Source organism: Mustela lutreola, chromosome 1 (assembly GCF_030435805.1).
Source record: "Mustela lutreola isolate mMusLut2 chromosome 1, mMusLut2.pri, whole genome shotgun sequence".
In the NCBI taxonomy this organism is placed as follows: Eukaryota; Metazoa; Chordata; class Mammalia; order Carnivora; family Mustelidae; genus Mustela; species Mustela lutreola.
In genome coordinates this window covers 275345481-275353196 of record NC_081290.1, presented here as the reverse complement: position 1 = coordinate 275353196, position 7716 = coordinate 275345481, and the positions used below count along the sequence as shown (strand labels likewise).

General features: G+C 38.0%; 1 pseudogene; it reads left to right on the top strand.

Annotated features, from left to right (window-relative positions):
- The first annotated feature begins 403 nt into the window (after positions 1-403).
- LOC131809101 (olfactory receptor 4P4-like) lies at positions 404-1343 on the top strand (annotated as a pseudogene).
- Positions 1344-7716: the final 6373 nt, after the last annotated feature.

Here is a 7716-nt window from a genome sequence, read left to right as displayed (position 1 = left end):
CATAACTCTCAAGAGCACAGAATTTGGCATTTGATACAGGTCCATACCTTAGGTTACTGTTTACTATCTGAATGAATTGGTGTTATTGTTGGAAGCCATCCAGTTGCGTTCCCCCATGTATAAAAATCAGCAGAGTCACTCCTGGGTCATTATGAGTTAAATGCATTCAAAATGTTCATTAAATTCCCAGGATTTAGTATGCTCTCACAAACATCATTTGAATAATGATATGTCTTACACCAGAAAGACTGTAAACATTAAGTGCAAAAATTCCTCTGTGATCTACATATTTTTTCATACAAAAATACTCCAAATATTTACAGTGCTACAAAAAATGTCATATGTTCCATATCATTTCAGGTGAAGTAAGTTTCTGTTGTGTCTCTGGACTCACCTCAGTCTCATGGAAAATCAGAACAACGTCACAGAATTTGTTTTCATGGGACTATGGGAAAATAAGCAACTAGAGCTACTGTTCTTTCTCTTGTTCCTGCTGTGCTACCTGGCTGTCTTAATGGGAAATTTCATCATCTTACTCACCATCACTTGCAGCCATCTAATTGAACAACCAATGTACTATTTTCTCTGTCACCTTTCCCTCATGGATCTCTGCTACACCTCCACTGTGGTCCCCAGGCTAATCAGGGACTTAGGCACAGCAAGAAAAAAACATTTCTTATAACAGCTGTATGACCCAGCTCTTCACTGCCCACTTGCTGGCAGGTGTGGAGATATTCATCTTGGTGTCCATGGCTTTAGACCGCTACATTGCCATTGTCAAGCCCCTGCACTACATGGTCATCATGAACCGATGGAGGTGTAACACGTTGGTCTTCATGGCCTGGGGTGTGGGGTTTTGGCACTCTGTCACTCAATTGCTCATGTTACTTGACTTACCTTTCTGTGGTCCTAATCAGATCCATCACTACATAGGTGATGTGAAGCCTCTTTTGAAACTGGTGTGCAAAGACATTCATGTTGTTAGTATCTTAGTGATTGCAAATTCAGGAATGGTGGTGGTTGTCATTTTTCTTGTCCTGGTGGTTTCTTACATTCTCATATTATGGAATCTTAGGACATACTCCTCCATAGGGAGACGCAAGGCTCTCTCCACCTGCAGCTCTCACATAATGGTGGTGTTTTTATTCTTTGTGCCCTGTATCTATACTTATGTTCTACCTGCTGGGAGTGAGAACAAGGATAAGGAAGTCTCTGTGCTTTACACTGTGATTGCCCCCATGCTGAATCCTCTCATCTACACCCTGAGAAACATGGAGATGAAAATAGCCATGGGGAAAGTGTGGTCTAAAATGGCACATTCAGAATTCAAGTCAAGAGGTTGATTTTCATTGTGCTTTCATTCAATCCGTTGTCCCCAGACAGTTGATCACTTGTGATGTTATAAAAGCATCTGAGTTCTCTTTGGGGAGCTGGGCTAAAGAGCCTCTGAAGTTAGTATGAGCCAAAGAAGCAAGTAATTCTAATTCAGATTGTAATCCACACTTGAAAGAGTCCAGTTAGTTCCAGGTGCGAGCACTTGGATTTGAGGAAATCAAGAAATAACCTTCCACAGCTCATCTCTGATCAAATCAATTGCCTCTCAAAAAAACATCTATATGGATCCCTGGTTTCCTTACAACAAAATCCAACCTTCTCATTTGTTTATCATAAATGTCCTCACATTGGTTCAGGGTTCAGCTCTAACTGGTACTATCAGAGGTCATCACACTGGAAGAAAGTATGGTGTTACAGTGACAGGCTTTGGGGTCAAGGAAAGTTGGGTGACATAGTGACTCTAAGTTTTTATCTTTGGGTTTTGGCAATTTGATTTATTTGTGTATTGCTATGAAATGGGGTAATATTATAGCTCATGAAGATATACTATCACTTGGACAAACACATGTGAAATATTTAAACAGCATAAGACACATTGAAAAGCCAAGTTATGTAATTTTCTCCTTCCCTGTCTTTCCTCCTGTGTGTCCCATTTCCTGGTTACATTTTTCTTTTTTAATTTATTTATTTATGTGACAGACAGAGGTCACCAGCAGGCAGAAAGGCAGGCAGAGAGAGAGGAGGAAGCAGGCTCCCGGTCAAGCAGAAAACCTGATGCGGGGCTCAATCCCAGGATCCCAAGATCATGACTGGAGCCGAAGGCAGGGGCCCAACCCATTGAGCCACCCAGGCGCCCCTCTGAGATACTTTCATCCAGCTACACTGGGTCCATCTACATTCTCCAAACACACCCTACAATCTATCAACTTAATGGTTGTATAACAGCTATCTCCTCTGCTTAGGAGTCCCCATGCCATGCTTGAGGGTCCATGTCTTAACTCTAATTCACACTGCTCATGTTTTCCTATTCAGGAAGACTTGGCAGATCCAACAGACTAGAAGTCATTCTGATTCCAGCCCTGTTCTTTTGTTGCTCTTCAGCAGTATGTTTTCTCCACATAACCCTATGTCCTAAGTGCTGCTTCTTATGAACTGTGCTTTCACTAGTTTGTCTGAGAAGGAGGAGTATGTGGTATAGCTTTATTTTTCTTTTTATCTTTCTATCAATAAACTGAGGACAAATTAAGATGTAAACAAATAGTAGCTGAATTAAATTCTATGATAATACTTTATTTTTTATGTGACTATATGCATTGTTCTTACATATCTAGAATTTGTCCTTGTGTCATAAACAATCATGCATTAACCATAAGATAAGTGATGTCAAAGGCTAAGAATTTATCATATAATCCCATGTGCCTATAAAGGATATAATGAAATTAGCAGACCACCAGATGCTTAGAATAGTTTTATTTTTATTTTTTTTTCTGCATTAAGGCGACACTACTCCCTCAATTATTGGTTACCTCTTTGTCCATTGATCTTGTAACCTAATCTCAGCTCTATGCTTCCAATCATTTCCAGTTTCTCTCAGCCCAGAATTTGTCTTTTCTCAGCAGAATGATTACATTGCTTCCATACAAACTTAGCTTGATTCAGTTACTTCTTCCCCAGAGTCAAGGCAAAAATCAAAGATAAGTCATGGAGGTAGTAGGTATTATCTTAGTGTCTGGCACCAGTTTTTGGATGTTTCAAATCTTAGGAACTTTTACATATATAACTAATATTTTATTTCTTCCTACTAGAGCCATGCAAGCCTCCACAATATGATGTGAAAATATTTTGTCTGTCCCATAGGAAATTGGTTTTGACAGCTTATTCATCTATCTGTTTGATGGCTTAATGTAGACTGTGTCAAAAGTGTTTTGGAATTTTTTTTAAGTATATAAATGCCATGTGCCTGTGTGTGTGTGTGTGTGTGTGTGTGTGTGTTGTTTGGGATTCTTGGGGCTCTTGGAATATTTTAGCACAGGTCAGGGAAATTCCTATCCCATCAAAAAGAATGTTATGCAAAAAAATTTAAATTTATTTCTATTCTTTTCCCAAGGATCCAAAGGTTTTATTGGCAAAAACGGAGTACACTGTATAAAAAACTGACAAATAAAATATAACAAATTAAATTATGTATCAATTTATTAATAGATTCTATTCATCTACATAAGAAATTACTGCTTATTTAAAATCTCATTTTTAATTAAAGGAATATCTGTCATCAACTAAGAAATCTATTACACAGCTTTTTTCTTTATGCCCCAGAGTTATCAGAAAACACCAGGCTGGAAGAAGCTTAGATACCTTGTCAGGGGCCTAAGGGGAAGACCGGAGGCCTAAACTAGCTGTGGCTGTAAGAATTTTATATGACTCCCTGCCCCAGCCCCCTCTCCTAATCCTTCACCCTGTGCTCAACCCTATATTTGTCCGAAGGCATCCATCGTGAGGACTGATTCAGATACTGTACCTAAATCATCCACTAAGAGATATTTAGTAAAATTGAAATGGTCTCAAAAGGCTGATGGTTTAGGTAGAGTGGAAGATGAAGTATTTAGAATTAATTGCTTTGAAATATCTATTTTATGTGACACCATAATCATGGGGCTCTCTGGTGATGACGAGAATACCGAAAGAGCTGAAATCAACCTTCAGGGCTGCCGGAGAAGAATGGAAGGCCTGTCTTCAACTCTGGCCCTACCTATTTCTGTGTAGTTCATATAATAGAGCCTCCATGGTTTGAGTAAATTCTCACATGCAGGTGATTCTGAGGGGATATGGTGTACCAGATGCATTATGGTGGCCAGGAATGTATGGTCTCAGTTAGGAAATCTTTGTTAGAACCCATAAGCTGTGTGATTTTGAACATAGTTGGCATGACATTCATAGATGAATTCAGGATTTTAGAATTTAAAGACTTTGTTTAGAGGTGTTAAATAGTATGGCCAGTAAGAGGTTATATCCAGGCTCTCTGAGTTTGAACTCTCAAGTTTCAAAAACTGTGTTCCTTACCTGTCTATTAACAGCAGCAAAAATTCTAATTCGTTATGTTAGTTTAAAAAGCACTGATGCTTCTTGGTTCCTTCTATCTGAGGCTACCCACTGATGAGGAAGGGAGGTGGTGATGCTGGTGTCTATGTGGGTAACTATTCACTTGACTAGAACTTGTTTCCTGGAGAGCAAGGGTGGCCCCTCACTGCACTTTTTCCTTTGAAGGAAGGAAAAACCTTGGAAGCTTTTGAATGGCCTGCCTCTATTTACTAAACATCCTCAAAGACAGCCATTGGTCTCTTTCTGCTGCTGCAAGGTTTTCTGATTGGATTCTCAAGCACCGTTAACATATTACACTCCTCAAATTCTTTATCTTTAGCATTTTGCTTTCAGTATTATTTAGTTCTGTCCACCCCTATTATAAATTCTATGATAAACTTGTGGGAGAATATTCGTATAATGCTTTCACTGTACCTTTTACATATCATATGGTTTACTGAAACCTGTTTTTTTTTTTCTTTCAACTGAGTAAGTTTCCTTATTATTTTGAGACTATCTTTAGAGCTCCTTCTTTGCTTATAATTCTTCATCAACTTGCTTCTTATTCCTCATGCAAATATGCTTTCCGTGGGCTCTTCATTCAGCGCACCCAAATAAGCAAACTGTAATGGATTCTGCTCTGAATCTAACTGAAAATGTCTCACACAATAACCATCAGGGCAATTAAAAGTAGGCTTCTGTCCCTTAAGACTCCCAGAATGCTAGTTCTGCCCATTTTGCTGAGATGCCTGCCCTATCTGTCCCATCCAAGTAGGTACATGTTGTAAGAATTCTGGCCTCAGAGTTTTTGGTTTTTGATTCTGAAATGCTCTGTAATCTCAATTTAAGTGAAAGTAACATTTAGTTTTGCCTATGTAAGCTTGGAGTAGGGAGGTGCAGAGGTGCAGGGAGGGAAGCAGAGGCAAAGAGCAAAGCCTGATGTGGGGCTCGATCCCACCACCCTGAGATCATGACCTGAGCTGAAACCAAGAGTGGGATGCTCAACCAAATGAACCACCCAGGTTCCCCTAGAAAATAGCTCATGATTAGCTTGAATAGATATCATCAGCTGGATTTCAAATATTTTGTAAAACCGAACATTACTTTTCATCAACACATGAGTTCCATTCCTTCTATTAGTAATTTGCAGGTTTTTTTTTCTTTCTCTTTTCTCTTGATTGATCTCAATGACATTTTTGGAATTTTCTTAATTCTTCTGGAGGATCAACCTTTCTCTATTTAAGAATGTTAGTTATCTTTTTTTTTTTTTAATTTTATTTTTAAAATATTTTATTTATTTGACAGAGAGAGAAAGAAAGAGAGAACACAACCAGGGGGACCAACAGGCAGAGGGTGATGGAGAAGCAGGCTTCTTGCTGAGCAAGGAGCCAGACATGGGGCTCCATCCCAGGACCCTGAGATCATGACCTGAGCCGAAGACAGACACTTAACCAACTGAGACACCCAGGCACCCAGGTGCCACCCAAAGAATGTTAGTTATGTCAGCCATTTCGTTCCTTAGTTTGTTACATCATTACCTCTATTTTGTTTGGATTTTACTTTGGTTTAGTTTCTGGGATCTTGATTCCTGAGATACATATAACTCATTCATTACTAAACATTGCTGTTTTTAATAATAGATGTGATAATACTATACATTCTACACATGTTTAAAATAATAACAAAATATATAGTGTTCATACTAAGGCCAATAAATTCAACACCTTAGACTGGACAAAAAAGTCTTTTAATGGTATAAACTACACAAGCTCCTGAAAGTTAAAGATACATATTCTCAGTGGTCTTTATTTACATCTTAAAGTAATTGAATTTATTACATTGTCTTCACACCTCCTGTCTGGATAGCTCTGGTAGTGAATTTTACCCAACATTAGAGAAAAAATAATTTCTATTCTATACAAAACTCATAATAATAAAACAGAAGTGAATTCATCTTAACTCATTTCATTGGTCCAGCATTTCTTTGAATCTTCTAAATAGTGTGACGTTTTCTATACATTCCTTAGAATTTTCTATACAATTGTGTCATGGTGAAAACTGCCGATTCTGCCAAATTCTTGTTCAAGATGAGACTTTTTTTTTTTTATGTGAGTTTAGAATAGTTGTGCCATACAAGAACAATATATAATATCAGTTGCATAGTTTGTATTGGAGACTACAAAACAGAAATTGGATTTTTAAATTCCATTTCCAATAGCATCAAATACACAATATACCTAAGGAAAAATATGACAATATAGGGACAAGACATACACTGAAAATGTTATGAAAACTCTGTTGAGAATATATGAAGAACTTAATAAATAGAAACAAATATTGTGCTCCTGGGCCAGATGAGTCAATACTCTTTGGATGTGAATTATCCTCAAATATGTGTTAAGATTCAAGGAATCCCATAAAAATATGAATAGGCACAAGTTTATTATTTTCCAAAGTGATCTAAAATGTATAGAGCAGGGCACCTGGGTGGCTCAGTGGGTTAAAGCCTCTGCCTTTGGCTTGGGTCATGGTCCCAGGGTCCTGGGATCGAGCTCCGCATTGGGCTCTCTGCTCAGCAGGGAGCCTGCTTCCTCCTCTCTCTCTGCCTGCCTCTCTGCCTACTTGTGATCTCTGTCTGTCAAATAAATAAATAAAATCTTTTAAAAAATAAAAAAAATAAAATGTATACAGCAGTGTAAAGAAACTTCATCAAGTCACACAACTTTAAGAAAAACAAAGCTGGGAACTTACATTATTTCATTTCAAGGTCTACTATAAAGCTGCTGTATTCAAAACAGTGTGTTGTTCTCATGCAGCTAGACAAGCAGATCAATGGGCCAGCCTAGAGAGTCAGAAACAGACTGTGTGCATCGGTCAACTAATTCTCAACAGGGGTCTGTAGGCAATTTAGTGGAGAAAACATCGTCTTCACAATGAATGACAGTAGGAATGTTAGATATTGATATGTACCAACAGCAAGAACACCACAAATATCCATTCATCACAGCTTGTACGAATTCAATTCCAAATGTAACGTAGACCAATATATAAAATGGAGATGCATAAACCATTTAGAATAAAACAGAGGCAAAATCTTTGTGACCTTGGATTAGAAAAATAATTTTAAACATAATAACAATGGTGTGGTCCATATAAGAAAAAAAGATAAAATGCACTTCATTAAGATTAAAACGTTTTCAGCAAAACACGTTTATGATGAGGGGCAAAGTCAAGATTTGAAGATGTTGATGGGACACCTGTATATGTCTCTAAGGGGAGTCCTAGAGTGTCTGTCAGGGGAGG